The 15,931-nt window shown below is 36.9% G+C and overlaps 1 non-coding gene across 1 annotated transcript; it reads right to left on the bottom strand.

Annotated features, from left to right (window-relative positions):
- Window positions 1–8,412: 8,412 nt before the first annotated feature.
- LOC145767759 (U6 spliceosomal RNA) lies at window positions 8,413–8,517 on the bottom strand. Its single transcript, XR_014288902.1, has one exon. It is a non-coding gene; the product is annotated as a U6 spliceosomal RNA (small nuclear RNA).
- Between the last annotated feature and the right edge of the window lie 7,414 nt (window positions 8,518–15,931).

Genomic DNA, 15,931 nt, shown 5'->3' with positions numbered 1-15,931 from the left:
TACGGACAATTTAACTGTCACAATCAAGGTGCGAGGTCTTACGACGGGCCGCTTGTATCTCGATCGAGCGTGCTGTTTTGATTGTAAAATTCTTATGCTATAGGTTATCATCGGTCATTATCCTGAAGTAACCTCTGATTACGAAATCTGTATTATGTAACGTGTATTCTAGGTCATTCGATTGCTACGTGCAGTTCTAGAGTCTTCTTTAAACTTGCTTGTTTATGCCGCTCAATGCAACGTGAGCGAACGATGAGTTCGTGTGATGCAACATTACGTAACCTTCTCGAAGTTACTAGACCGAACAAACCTTTTATAAATAGTGGTGTAATTTGGGTAATGATTATTATGGGAGTTGTATTATGATGAGTTGATTATTATTATGAGTTGATTATGAGAGACCGTGTCTTTATCTTTTCCAGACTGATTGGATAGGGAAAACGACTTGTCCTTGCATTCCTTCGCTTCGTGTCCTTGCCTATTGCAACGATTGCACCACTTCCTCGATTCCTGATGATTTCTATTAGTCTTTCTCCGGCAGTTAACAGCCTTGTGACATAAGCCATTACAATTAAAACAACGTACTTCTCTTGGAACAGCACCTCCTTCAAAATTATTTAATTGTCCTTCGTCATTATCGCATGACAACGTCTCTTCGGTCGACAACTTCTCATCATGAGCAACTAAGTATTGTTCCGCCACACTGGCTATTTCTTCTAGAGTCTTTGGACTTCTTTCCATTAAATAAACAGACAGATCTTTTAAACATGAATCTGTGAATTGTTCCTTAACTATAAGGTTTGCCAATCCGTCCAATGATTGATCGGCCCCCGAAAGTTCAAACCATTTTAACAAAAGGTTTCTTAAACGTTCAATAAATTGACCTGGGTTTTCGTGTCGTTCAGGCTTTGCCTCACGGAATCTTTGACGGTATCCATGCTCGGTGAAATTGTATCGCTTTAACAGAGCTAACTTCAATCTGTCATAGTTCATCGCTTCTTCTTGCGAAAGTCTTGAATATACATCAAGAGCTTGTCCCGATAATAACATGCTTAGCTGGGTAGCCCACGTCGACTTCTCCAATTTGGCTATTGTAGCATATCTTTCAAATCTTAACAAATAACTATCCAACTCATCTTTTTCTTCAACAAATGATGGCAAATCTGGACGTCTAACTTGCGCCACCATAACATCTCGAACATTATCATTAGTAGAATTAGATCGCTCACCAATGTCCAGTTTTTGTTTTTCTAAATCAAGCCATAACTTTTCCAATTCATATTGCGCTCTTCTTTCTTCAGCTTCTGCTTCGTACTGCCGTTGTGCTTGTTTTTCTTCAGCTTCACGCTGTGCTCGTTTTTCTTCAGCTTCAGCTTCACGCTGTGCTCGTTTCTTCTCAGCTTCAAGTTGTGCTCGCTTCTCCTCAGCTTCAAGTTCTGCTTTCCTTATTTCACGAGCAGCTCTTCTATCTTCTCTTTCGTCAGCTTCTCGCTGAGCTTTTTGGTCCATTATCTTGTGATACTCTTCCATCACAAACTGAGACTTCTCATTACCAGTCAGCCCCATTCGTTCAGCCATGCTTCCTAAGTCTTCAATCACCTCATGTTTGACCATATCCGCCATCTTGACAGCTTGTTGTTAATTTATTATTCTTTCAATAAATCTTTCGGTATTCTTCGGTTTTTCGGTTAGTCCCGGACGAGCCCCCAGTATGTCACGATTTCTTTCTATCTCTTACCAGGAAAAAGACTTGGAAAGATTCAATGACGTAGTTTAATGGGTTATAACCGAAAAGCAGTCAATTAAATTCACGGATAGTTCTATTGGTGAGATGAAAGTTCTAATTGTGAGATGAATGAATAGTTCTATTGGTGAGATCAAAAGTTGAAGTATTGCATACGAGTAAAGCAAGTTGATGCTAATATAATTTCTGATTGAAATTAGAATCGTATGAGAAGCTGCGAGTGGATTACGTTAAACTTGATCAATAGTCGCAAGCATTGGAATCTATTGCCGTTTACTGTTACTTTGATTAATTGTTGGAAGTGGTGAACCATTCGTTGGAGTCCTTCAAGCGTTTTTATATATCATCTCACCAATAGAACTATCCGTGAATTTAATTGACTGCTTTTCGGTTATAACCCATTAAACTACGTCATTGAATCTTTCCAAGTCTTTTTCCTGGTAAGAGATAGAAAGAAATCGTGACATTAACAAATCAGCTATTTTTACATTCATTCACTAGTCATTGTTTACATTCATTCACGTGGAAGACTTTGAAACTATGTAAAAATGGCTAATAGGCTAGAACATTTGTAAATTAACAAAGGCGGTTTACAGGAACAGTTGCACAACTTGCCCCGTCATCAATTGCACAGCTTGCTCCATTCACACTTTTTTTTAAAGAACAAAACATTTCAAGAAAACTAACAAATGTACGAAAAAATTTTACCTGCGAAAATACAACTACATCATATATCTACTGACCCCTACTGCTAAAGTTTGACTAGTTGTAGGCTACTGTGCATCCAAAAAATCAAAATTTCGTTTGCATCCGAGTTTAGATCCTAAGACCTAAACACCTTATATCGTTGATCACAGTGGTGCCGAAGTTAGTTGAGGATTGAGGGGGATAAATCAAAATTGTATCAAATTTTAGACAATTTTTAGCATTGGGGGGATGCATACTTTTATATACAATTTTAGTGGTACCGGTAGGCTATTAAGTTTATTAAACAATCACCGGACCTCGCGGTAAATTAGCTGCTAACAGCATAATATACAGACAAGAAATCATGGAGATAAAAGCGCTACCAGTGCTCTTATGAATGACTGCTGCAAGATTAAGAAACAAGCAAAGAAAAATTGGTACCTCCAGCGGGATTCGAACCTATGACCTTCCAATGAATGCTTAGTTTTTCTAAAAAAACAGAAGTTATACTTTTCTTCTTGCCCTCTCCTTCACTAGAATCAGTACACTTTATGCACTATAGGATAAAGTCACCAGTCAGGGGACTGAAAAGAATCGAACCTACAGAAGAACATCTGCAATTCACCACAAAAATGATAACTTTCAAACACATCACAAGAACTTGTTACAACCGAACATATTGCGTCTTACGGTAGTGCGCATTGAAAACTCATTAGCACTGTCATTTATGCTGATGTCATTAAGAATATTTTGGTGAAGGTTGCAAACAATGCTAGCATTCAACCTTTCCTGTCCCAAAGTAGCCTATTTCTCAGCCAGGTTTCCAATCTACGAAGATTAGAAAATGACCTCTCACAAGCAGCAGAGCTTACCGGGCAAACTAAGAGAATCTTAATCAGCTGAAGTATTTGAGAATAGAGAGGTTTTTCCAACTCGGACAATGCCTGGTATGCTATGTTAGCATCGTACAGAGATTTTGCTCCTGTTGCCTTGCTGAGTGAATCAATTTGATAACTCATCGATTGTCTATTCAGCTCTGGATAATTTTTGACCATTTCAGGAACTAAGCCGGTCTTGAAAATTCGTGCAAGTTGTTTACACTTTGCCGAATCGGAATTCAGGCTACTTTCAAACCGTTCGGTCAGTTCAGAGATAACTCTGTCCATGAATTGATTGTAAAGAATTTTATAGGCTAATGCAGTTGAGTGTCTGCAGTGTTGCTGCCATCGAGCCTCCACCCAATCTTTCAGGGACTCTTCTTTGCCGTGGTGCTTGCAAAGGCGTGATAAAATTAGCAGCAATTTTTTCAGAAGTGAAACTGCATTTTTGTAAGTTAATTGTTCTCAAACTCCAAATCACAATATTTCTCTCGAGTGATTTTCAGGGTCTGAAACAGCTCTTTACAAGAGTCAATGTCAAGCTTTAATTTCTCCTTGCAACGTGATACTAAATTGATCTATAAGTGCCAAAGGCTTCAAAATCAGCACAAGTCCCAAATATGTTTCTGCAGTTTCTTCATTAGGCTACTGCAGTGCCGTGGCCAGTGGCCTGGTGCAACTCGTCCTTTATACCTTCAATGAAGGTACTTCATTGTCTAGCGTCAAATCCAAGACAATTTAGAAATGTGATAAAATATCAATAGCCTAAAAGAAAAGCAACAACAATTCGAGATGCTTGCAAACAACTAAATCGAAGTAGGCTACAACTTCATAGCAAATAATTTTTTTCTAAATTATTGGGGGGAATGCTGCCAAAATATTGCCAAAATAAATAATCCCCCCCTACTTCGGCACCACTGGTTGATCAAGCCTAACCTGCCCAAAAAACTGATAACTGCGATTCACGTGCTTTAAAGACATTGTAGGTAAAATATAATAATGGCGTTAAAGATTCATTACGCTATTTATTTCTTTTCAAACGGGGACTTGCACAACTTGCCCCGTTGCACAACTTGCCCGCCTTCCCCCTACAACTTGTTTGAATTTGTTCCACATGCCTGCTACTATACACTTCAGACATAGCCTACAATGGTATTTCCACATGACTGCAAACTTATCGATATCTTTGAGTTTGTTGATACATTTGTGAATAAACTACCAACAGCAAGCGAATCCTTTGCAACATAGCGTAGCCTACGGTAGTTAGTAGAATAGATTTCGTTCGCAAGATTGAACTGGTGGAGCGGAGTTGTTGGAGCATTTCGTTTCCAAAAAAACAACTTTTTTTTAAATTCATAGTTCCTGTAACAACTTAAGCTTGTGAGTACCGGTAGCCTATACTTTCCAGCTTTCTGTAACTTTGATTACATCTTCCTTTAAATTCATCAGCTTATTGTCCATTCATCGTCGTCCAGTGAGCCTTCTCTGGGGCCGAAAAACATTGAACAGTTTTTTATCGCTGCATAAATAGGTTAGTAGAGTGAATCTCGCTTGGGACTGTAGGCTAATCTACATAATGCAGAGATGCACAGGTTTGAGACTGCTCAAGTCGGCTGCTTGGAAATGGGATAGCTTTCTTTAGAATTTCCTATCTGGCTTGGCTGCAATTGAAAATGACATAAGCTTAGTCGATCAATTGCATTACCCAAAAGCAGGGATGCTCAAAAGTGATATAATATTTAGACAACACTGCACGCCATGAACTCCAACTCTAGTGCATTTAAGCAATGACATCCATGAGCAGAAAATAGGCAAGAAGGGTTTACTTTCTTCAATCTTGCTTGGACACTTTTCCAAATAAGTTGGATCCATTATCATATGAATGGCAAACGCAGTTTTTCATGTCTAAGTAGCCTACAGTTGGTCAAGCAAACATAATACACGCTTAGCCAAAGCAGCACTAGTTTTCAAGTTGGAACAGTATAACAATGATCGACAAATACTTGTAAAGTTGTAACTACGCATTTCATTAAAAAAATTGTTTATTTTTAAGTTGATAAATTTTTATTTTAGTAGTAAAAATGCCCCCCCCTCAAAAGTAAGAAAACCAAAAACTACTCGTTTTTCCTTTACAATATTATGCTAGGGGGGAAAGTAGCCCGACTCCCCCCCCCCCTCTCGGAGCCCCTGTTCTAACTACAACCTCAATCAATAAAAACTTTGTTTTGGTTAACTGCAAGGGAATTATAATCTTACACGTAGGCCTAGGCTACAATTTTGAAATATCGGTAGCCTATCACTGATAAAGTTACTTTTTCGACCTCAACTTTCTAAGAAAACTAGACATAGCCTATACTTGCAAACTTTATCCTGATTTAATTGGAGTCACAAAGCTTTGGTAAACGTGGTTTAACAATACGTAAATGCTGTGACATCAAATGCCTTATCCGAGGTATCCCCGCGTCCGAACTATCCCCGGTCTCCCCTATCTCCAGAAGGATACGAAGGCTTTTAGGGCCTAAATCAGAGGTGACGAACCTGCGGGCCGCATGCGGCCCGTCAAAGAATTGTGTGCGGCCCGCAAAACAATTTGACAATCGCTCATGCATTAAAGACAAAAAGACATCTCAAAGCTGTTTTATGCCTTCACTGGTAGGCTACACCTTTCCTTTGCTTGCCCGAGTTTATGAATTTTAAGAAGTGCCCTCTGACTGAGCTGGAAGATAAAAATTGGTTGTGCGATTTAGGATTGATGGTAGATGTCATTATAAGTATTTAAACGACTTAAATGTACAACTTCAAGGGCCAGATCAACTGTTGCACTCGATGTTTTCCAAGGTCAAACCTTGTCAATGCTGAGCCTTTGGGGAAATCAATTGAAAGACAACAATTGCACGCATTTTCTCACATTAAAAAAACACAATCTAAATTCATGTGCTCAATACACTTTGGAATGTCAAAGTCTTTCGGAAAGTTTTAATGTTAGATTTCAGGATATCAAAAGCAAAGAACTGGAGCTTGACGTCTTTTCTATCCCAATGTTACACCTGCTTCTGCTCCCTATGAGCTCCAACTTGAACTCATAAAACTACAGAGTGATGACACGCTAAAAGCGATTTGAACAAGCTGTATCGCGTTGCATCCCAATTTCGACAGCCGTGGGCTATTTTTACAGAAATACAATTCTCGAATAGACGTTTCCAGAAGAGTGTTTCTTTCGGTCATTCCTTACAGACGAACGGATCCGAGAATCTTATGTTACAATTTTCCCACGAAGAGATTATGGTTTACCGCTGTGACCACAAGCCGTTGCTTGAATTTTATCGTGTATGTTCATCAAAGGAAGAGTTTCCAAACTTGAGAGCTCACGCTCTCAAATGGCAATCCGTTTTCGGCGGCAAGTAGGCTACTTACGAGAACAGTTCTTTTCTAAAATTCACTTTATAAAAAGTCGTTACAGGTCGAGACTGACAGATGAAAATCTTAGTAGCCTATGCAGTTGAGAGTTGACACATTGTCTGTTCATCCTAATATTGAACGCTTAGTCAAGCAAAATCTTTCCAAAAATCCCACTAAGCAAAAAAATTCAATGCTTCAATGTTATTTTTTAATATTTTATGCTTCAATGCTGCATTAGATAGCTTCAGCTGTATGATTCGCATGGGCTTTTGTTTGTTGTTTGAAAAAGAAATTTCTTTAACTGATTTGTTGTTTCGGAGCATAATGGTCGAAACATTTAGTCAACTTGAGCAAAAAGGATAGAGCCAAAAAAAAGAAATCATACTCATATGAAAGCAAAGGCTTCGAAAATTAAACTGTCGTCATTATCAGTGCAAGTATAGCCTACTGTTGCTATCCTTTTTGCTCAAGTTGATTTGTTTTTATTTTTACTGTTGTATGTTTCGATTCTGCGTAAGATAATTTTAACTGTGTTGGTTTTATTACTTTCATCTGCCGTTTGTTACTTTTCATGAATAATATCTTGAGTCGCTTTAAAATATTTCATAGTAGGTTACGATTAAAAAGTTGTGTGGCCCGATAACTCATGTGTAATTGACAAAGTGGCCCGCTACCGCAAAAAGGTTCTTCACCCCTGGCCTAAATGAAAGTGCCTACCGATCAAGTAGGCAGTAGGGTAACGCCTAGAACATCACACAACTAAGGCAAAAGAGCCATGTCCATTGAGTCCTGTCTTTGTCATGCGTTACCAAGGGGTGTGGGGGGACTTATATACCAGTCCCAGATATACAAGTTCTCTCATTTTCGCAAACCATCATTTTTTCCCGATTAGTTTTCTGGTTTTCTTTTCTCAATTTCTCTTTCGCCTGAGTTGTGTGATGTTCTAGGTTTTTCCATCAAGTAGTGTTGAAAAACAAGACTTCCATCCATTTCTTCAAAATATATTTTGGGGAATTTCCCTACTTTGAGAAAAAATTTCAGGATTGAAATGTCCAGTTGATCAAATGACCAATTTTTAATACGCTGTCCAAGGCTTTCACTTGTGAGGAAGTTTCTTGTGTGAAACTTTCAACAATTAAAAATCCAAAGAGGCTCTCTAAGGAGATGGATTAAACCAGGGGTTACCAAATGGCGGCCCGCCACGCTGTATCGCTGCGGCCCGCGGAAAGGTATCAGCGCACAAGTATAACCAAAAATACTTTTCTTGAGTTAAAGAGTACAAAGGCAAAAAATACTTTCCGGGAAGCATATTTTCGCTTTGCATACGATTCCACCGATCGACCAATCAGATTATAAATCTACGTGGGGGTTGCTTAAAGCTATTCCAATACGATGTCCAGCCACACTGTCCCAGTGGATGATTAAAACGTCTATTTTTGAATTTCGAAAATGTCTGTGAGCATAGGGTTGCTTATTTTAAGTTTGCAAATGTCATGTAAACACTAGTGTGCGTTTCACCGTTATTGTGTTTCAAGACCAGTGTTCCCTTTATGCAAGTTTTTGTTGGCAAAATAGGTCGGTGTGCCAACTCAATTTATAATAAATTGGCAAAATATTGTATATAAATTTAAAAACTTTTTCTGATTGTATTATGAAAATATTTAGCTTAGTACTGAAAAATGTTTTTTTTTCTTCTTTTTTTAAAGAAATATGGAACGCTTCACGATTTTGCGCGTCATCCTTGCGCAGGGGCTATGATAATCTTCTCTGTATCGTTCCAATTTTAGTATATATATCTACTGCCGAAGCAAGTTCTGCAAAAATGTTGTTAAACAACAAGTTCTTACCACGCTGATAAGCATCGCAAGTGACAGTTGTCTACAACAAAAGAAAGACGGTTTTATAGACTCTCACAAAAAGAATAAAAAACCAACTCATTGCTTTTTTTAAGGGAAGACTGTTCATGAATTACGATAGAATTACGATTTTTGGGTGATTTCTACAAGCATTTATTTCATGGTGCCTGGTTTCTTTTTTCCTGTTATTGGATCCTATTTTTCGCTGATATGTTTGCAGGTCACTATTGTTGCCTGTATTGCAATGTGTCAAACATTTCCTTGTTTACTAAAATTGTTAATTGCAAGATATCTTTTGTGAAGCGAAGTGACAACACCACTCTTGCTTGGCGATGAATATTCTGATGAAACCGCTCGCCTTGCTATAAGTGCGCAAAACAAGTGGCCTCATTTATTAAGCATTGTTAAAAAAAGTCAAAAGTGTTGTAAAAGGAGCTTGGCCTGGCAGTAGCGTTGTTTGATTTTGTTGCCGCGGTATTCTAACATAAATATAAACAACATGTAACGCTGGATACTGGGTACGGAATGCGTTCTTTTTTAGCATAAGAGTCAACCTACCTAACATTGTATTAGTGCGGCCCGCCACAGCTCTCCTTAGTGCCAAAGTGGCCCGCATGCAAAAAAGGTTGGTGACCCCTGGATTAAACAATCATATTGTAGGCTGTCGTGTACAATAGTGTTAAACATACTGTAAACTGGGGTTACTTTAAACACCTGTGTAATTTTGAATACTTTTAAAAATTTTGATTATATGGTGTATTTTTTGTTGTTTACATCGATTTTGGAAAATAAACTTCCACAAACATACTGGCCATTGATAGTTAGGCTACCCATAATTTCATCCCAAAATAGTCCAAACTTACCGTACGTCCGAGACTACAAATTGAGAAAAAGTACCCACACTTTCATGTGTTTTTCAAGACTTGGTAATGCTATTTTGCATTCATCAAATGCTGGCATATGCACAACCATCAAACCTCTTAGTGTAATTTATTAAGACTTGCCGAGTGTTTATCTGTAGTTTTTTATTCGATTGCCAGAAACAAGCATCTGTGACAGGGGCACCGGAATCGGGGGGCAATTTTTGTGAAATTTTTTTTTCTTAAATATGTTCTGTGAATGGGGGGCAGGGGAGCAATGGTGCCCTTTTAAGGTCATGTAAGTTACTGCACATTTTGCAATACGATATAACAATATCGGTGTCCGACAAATTGTTCGTAAGCAGTTGTTCGTAAAACAATTGTTTGTAAAATTAATTCTTTGTAAAACAATTCTTCCTAAAGCATTTTTTCGTGCATGCAGTTAAAATTTGATGTATACGAAGAAATGCTTTACGAAGAATTGTTTTACGGATTTCAATTTACGAAAAACAGTTTACGAACAATTGTTTTACAAACAATTGTTTTACAAACAATTGTTTTACAAACAATTGTTTTACGAACAATTGCTTTACGAAAAATTGCTTACGAACAATTTCAGCTATTCGCTTTTAGCCTATATGTAATCTTTCATTTCTGCCTCAAAATAATATTTACGACACAAAATTCTGTATCACAGTAGGTTAGCCTACATCATTGTAACATAGCATGATGCCCTTCCTTGCCATTGTTCTTTGTATACCGGACACTTGTATCATTACTCGATGATGAGCTGATGGATGAGCATTATCGCTATGTCTTATCTTAAAACTTTAAAAAAATAGGCCTTTCAGCAACAAAAGTGTTCTTTTTTCATAATCCTGCCCCTCCCCCCCAGTCAAAAACCGTTCCAGCGCCCATGATCTGTGATTGTAAAAATTATTTTAGTTAACATTTTATATAGTATTCATTTTATATAGTATATTATACATAAAACAATGAAAACTATTAATACTACAAAAAGTGCTCAATGCCAATTCTATTTGAATAAGACCTTCTGATGATCCGTTAGGTGAAACAATTTGTAAAGGCTTCAGATAGTAATAAGTATATTATACATATATATTCTTTTATTAGATTTTCTGTAATTCACTATTTTTAGATGCTGGGAGGCTTTTTAGAACTGTAAGAGTTACCAGTACGGTATTATACTGTTTAAAATACCCATCGACTCATTGTTCACCTTACTTTTCCACATTAATATTGCTGTGAGACATATTTTGGTACGGGTCATTCCATGTCAACTGATCCAGGCCCTGTCACCCAATATCTCAGATTTTTCTCAAATTTAATATGCAGAAAGAACGTTTCATTCTGATTCCAGAAAACTAAATTTTTTGAAAATCGGTTGAAGTTTCATGAAGTTATGGGCTGTACAAAATGACCACTTTTTGTGTTCAATGAAGCGGAACAAATGCCATAAAAATAATCAACTCACTTCAAATTTTTTTTCCTATCATTATAATTGTCTTATTGTTATGAAAATTTGAAAATAGTTTGCCCAATGCATATTTTTTTTATTTATGAATAAAAATTACAAAATATCCATGCATTTACCCCAGTTTAGGGGTTAAGAAAAAGGGTGGTCCTCAAAATCAATCATGCGTGACGCTAACTTTGAACGCTAATAACTCGACGTGTATAGGTGCTATTGATGTGTGTAATACATCACCTGAAAGCTCTTGTTGAGGAGACTTTACTCAAAAAATATCCACATGTTTTTTTGCTTCTTTTGAATAAAATGGCTATTTTAGTGTTTGCATGAAATATAAGTAGATTTCTATATTCAATACCGATTATTTGACTTTGCTTTAAAAATTAATATTCTTGATGCAGTGGAAATCGTGTTGGTTTTTGTTTTTAGGGTCTAGAACATATAAATATATAAATATATTATTGTAATGGATAAATGTAGTGTTGGAGATTTGCTGAAAGTTGCTTGTCACAAGAAAATCTACCCTTCGCAGAAGCAAGATCTGGTAGCTGTTAACGCTCTTGATTCTGAAGAACAGGAGGTACTACACGTTCGTGTTCTTGAAGCCAACTCAAAGGAGGGCCAGCTTGAGACAGTGTGCATCTTCCATAAATATTACTACATTGACAACTATACCAAATTCGAAACTAAATGTTGTAACCCATTCAAAACCCACAAAAAAGCAATAAAAAACTCTAGTCTTCGAGCAATCACTTTGGACACTTACAGAAAAACAAAAAACAAGTCTTTAGCAGTCATCCCAGGAAAAAAATTATGTGCAAACTGCAGCATCAAAGTTATAGAAATGTGTGAAGAAAATAATTCAAATTATCCTCTAAGTTCAACAGACAGTGATATACAAGATGCACAAGTCCAGATGCATTCAGATCAATTGTTAGATGAAGCTAACACAACTTTAGAAAACCTTGAGCAATCACCACTGAAATTTCATGGAATTCCTTCTTCAAGAAAGGAAAACTATGCCAAAAGAAAACTAAACCAAGCTAACAAGTCGATTAGAACAAAAGTTTCCAGAGTATTAAACCTTAATGAGGTAGATATGGAAGAAAAACAGGATATTGTAGATAAGAAAGATGATTGGAAAATTAAAGCCTTTGACGACATGATAGTTAGAATGGAAAATAAAATTCACGAATCTAACACAACAAGAGCAGAGAAAATTCAAATTCTAACAATGGCACCAAGGAACCAATCACGAGAACAAGTTTGCACAATGTTTAATGTAAGTGAAAGAATGGTCAGACAAGCACGTGACACAGAAAAATCAAGTGGAATCTGCTCAATGCCTGCACCAAGGAAAGGAAAGTCCCTCTCAGCTGATGTGTGTAAAATGGTAACTGATTTTTACCAGAACAATGAATACAGCAGACTAATGCCAGGCATGAAAGATCGCGTCAGCATTAGGAAGAAACAGTATGAGCAAAAACGTTTAATACTCTGTACCCTTAAGGAACTCTATGCAGCTTTCAAAGAAGAAAATAAAGACATTAAACTTGGTTTTTCAAAATTTTGTACCCTCAGACCTAAATGGTGTGTCAGCGCAGGATCATCTGGCACACATTCAGTTTGCGTTTGCACCATCCATCAAAACGTTGTTCTCTTGCTTCATGCTGCTGAAAGTGAAGAATGCTACAAAGATTTGATTCGTCTGGCAGTATGTGATTTGTCAAACAAAGAATGCATGCTGCAAAGGTGTGATCACTGCCCTGGAATGACAGTAATTCAAACAATGCTAGAAGAAAAATTTGAAGATATGGACGAAGAAATCAGATTCAAGCAATGGGTCAGTGTGGACAGAACTGATTTGGTTTCACAGCAGTTGCCAATAACAGAATTTATTCAACTTCTCATTTCAAAAATCTCTGCATTAATTCCACACCATTACATATCAAATGCACAATCTTCATATTTAAAACGAAGAAAAGAATCTATGGCTAAGAATTCTTCATTGGTTTTGATGGATTTTGCAGAAAACTACTCATTTCATATTCAAGACGAAGTGCAAGGGTACCATTGGACCAATAAATGTTGTACTGTCCATCCAGTAGTTTGTTATTTCAAGAATGAAGAAAACCAGCTTATGCATGTCAGTATGTGTTTTCTGTCCGAAGAAATGCAGCATGATGTTGTAATGGTTTATTTTATTCAAAAAAATGTAATGAGTTTTCTGAAAACAAAAATTAAAGATTTCACAAATGCAGAGTATTTTACAGATGGATGCGCTGCACAATATAAAAACTGCAAGTCATTTTACAACTTATGTCAGCATAAAAATGACTTCAATGTTAGTGCCACTTGGTCTTTCTTTGCCACATCTCATGGCAAGTCGCCATGTGATGGAATCGGCGGCACTGTCAAACGATCAACAGCGATGGAGAGTCTCCGAAGGCCATTAAGCAATCAAATTACTGATGTTATGTCTATGATGGATCACTGTACTAAAATGCTACCTACAATCACATTTGTTTACATTTCTAAGGAAGACTTGGATAGCATAAAACCCATGCTACATAAACGGTTCAGCAAAGCATCTACAATCAAAGGAACCCGTGGATTTCACTATTTTGAACCAATCAGTTGTAGCCAACTTGGAATGAAGCGAATCAGTGATGATGCTGACTTTTCTTTAACTGTGAATTTACAAACAGACAAGCAGTCGTTTCTATCAGAGATTTGTCAAAATCAGTTTGTCTGTGCTGTATATGACCATAAATGGTATATTGGCTTGGTCAAAGAAACTGACAAAGACAACAACGACTTGCTAATGGAGTTCATGCATCCAAGTGGACCAGCACGTTCATTCTACTGGCCACAGCAGAGTGACTCATGTTGGGTTCCACTGCAACATGTTTTGTGTTTGATAGACATACCAAACTTGGCCACAGTACGAGGACAATATCATTTATCTAATCAAACAAAAGAAAAAGTCACAACAGCATGGGGAAAGTTTGAGAACAACTGAATGCTATGACTTTAATTGAAAATGAGTCATTACCAAGTTATATTTCATTGTTAAACATTACTGATTTGCAAGTATTTGAAATGTCGTGTGTATCAGCTAAATATTGCCGATACAAGGATACTGTAAAAACAAGACGATACCACCAATACCATCGATACATCCCTACTTCTAAGGCCTTGAAAATATCTAATTTGATGTTGTTGAAAGGGCGTCGGCAGAAAAATTTTCAGGGGGGGTGGGGCTTCAAGTAAAAGCGGAACGTCTCTAAATAAAAAGTCTTTTTAAACCTCCTTTAGCATGTGGCCGAATTTGGCCTCCTGCGCAACAAAATATGTAAAAATCCAGAGGGGGCAAGGCCCCCCTTGCCCCTCACTGCCGATGCCCATGTGTTGTTGTCTCTTTCTTTACAGCAGACTTACCCACTTTTCTTGTGTATTACCTACGGACTGCGTTGCATCAACACATTGTTTATCTGACCCTTGTGAAAATTTTGGAAGTCCCTGGGCTTTAAATATGCTTGTCATGACACATTCCACCTCCTTATTAGAAAGATAAGGTTTTCCACTACTTAAGTGTGCAAATTTTTAAAGCAAAGCCTTTGAATCAGGACTAAATATAGAAATTTACTTATAATTCAATGCAAACACTAAAATAGCCATTTTATTCAAAAGAAGCAAAAAAACATGTGGATATTTTTTGAGTAAAGTCTCCTCAACAAGAGCTTTCAGGTGATGTATTACACACATCAATAGCACCTATACACGTCGAGTTATTAGCGTTCAAAGTTAGCGTCACGCATCATTGATTTTGAGGACCACCCTTTTTTTTAACCCCTAAACTGGGGTAAATGCATGGATATTTTGTAATTTTTATGCATAAACAAAAAAAATATGCATTGGGCAAACTAGTTTCAAAATTTCACAACAATAAGACAATTACAATGATAGGAAAAAAAATTTGAAGTGAGTTGATCATTTTTATGGCGTTTGTTCCGCTTCGTTGAACACAAAAAGTGGTCATTTTGTATAGCCCATAACTTCATGAAACTTCAACCGATTTTCAAAAAATTTAATTTTCTGGAATCAGAATGAAAAGTTCTTTCTGTATGTTTAATTTGAGAAAAATCTGAGACATTGGGTGACCAAATCCATTTTTTTTGGATCAGTTGACTTGACATACATCATTTAGATACTACAAAACTTGCAAAAATGTTATTTGCTTTAATTGTTGATATTTTCTGTTCCGTTTAATTGCATTTTCCTTCAAATTTAGCTAACATGTGTTTTTTGCTAAAATAATTTCTTAGCCTTATCAGCCATCTTTTTAATTGCTATAGGAGAGGAGCAATTTGTAGGTAACCATCCAACCGGATGTCTATATCAAGCAACAAAGCAATACTAATTATATTCAACCAGGCGGCCAACATGCCAATATGAAGAAGAGTGCTGTCGTTTGCCAAGTTGCTATTATCAAAAATAAAGGACAAAAATTCACTGCTAAAATTCTCTTTTTGGCTGCTGAAGGTGCCTTTGTCTCAAGATTGACAAAATGCAAAAATGTTGGCTGGAAATGGCCTAGCTTTAAAAGATGTACCGTATTTATCTACAAGTGAGTAAATGTTGTTGAATGCAACATTAAGGCTATTCCAATGAATAATCGTCATAAGCCACTGGTGTGTCAAACAGTTGTAATGTGTTTTTATGCCAGATTTTGATTAAAACTGAAGAAGAAAAATGTCTGTTCATGTTGATACCCCAAGCGGACGGAAACTGATTGCAATGTAAAAAAAATAACTGTTCAAAGTGACCCCAGAAGTTTGGGGTTACTTTGACTTGTTTGAAATCATTTTTAATACTTTTTACTTTGTTCAAAAGATGCTTTCTACTAAAGGTAGCCTAATATCTGCTTAGCTTATATCATTATCTTTTCTATAACCTGGCATTACAATGAGTATAATATAGCAACATTTTCTTTTGCTTAGGTTAATGTAAAA

This window comes from Aplidium turbinatum, chromosome 3 (assembly GCF_918807975.1).
Source record: "Aplidium turbinatum chromosome 3, kaAplTurb1.1, whole genome shotgun sequence".
In the NCBI taxonomy this organism is placed as follows: Eukaryota; Metazoa; Chordata; class Ascidiacea; order Aplousobranchia; family Polyclinidae; genus Aplidium; species Aplidium turbinatum.
The sequence above is the reverse complement of the archived record's forward strand: the minus strand, read 5'-3'. Positions and strand labels throughout refer to the sequence as shown.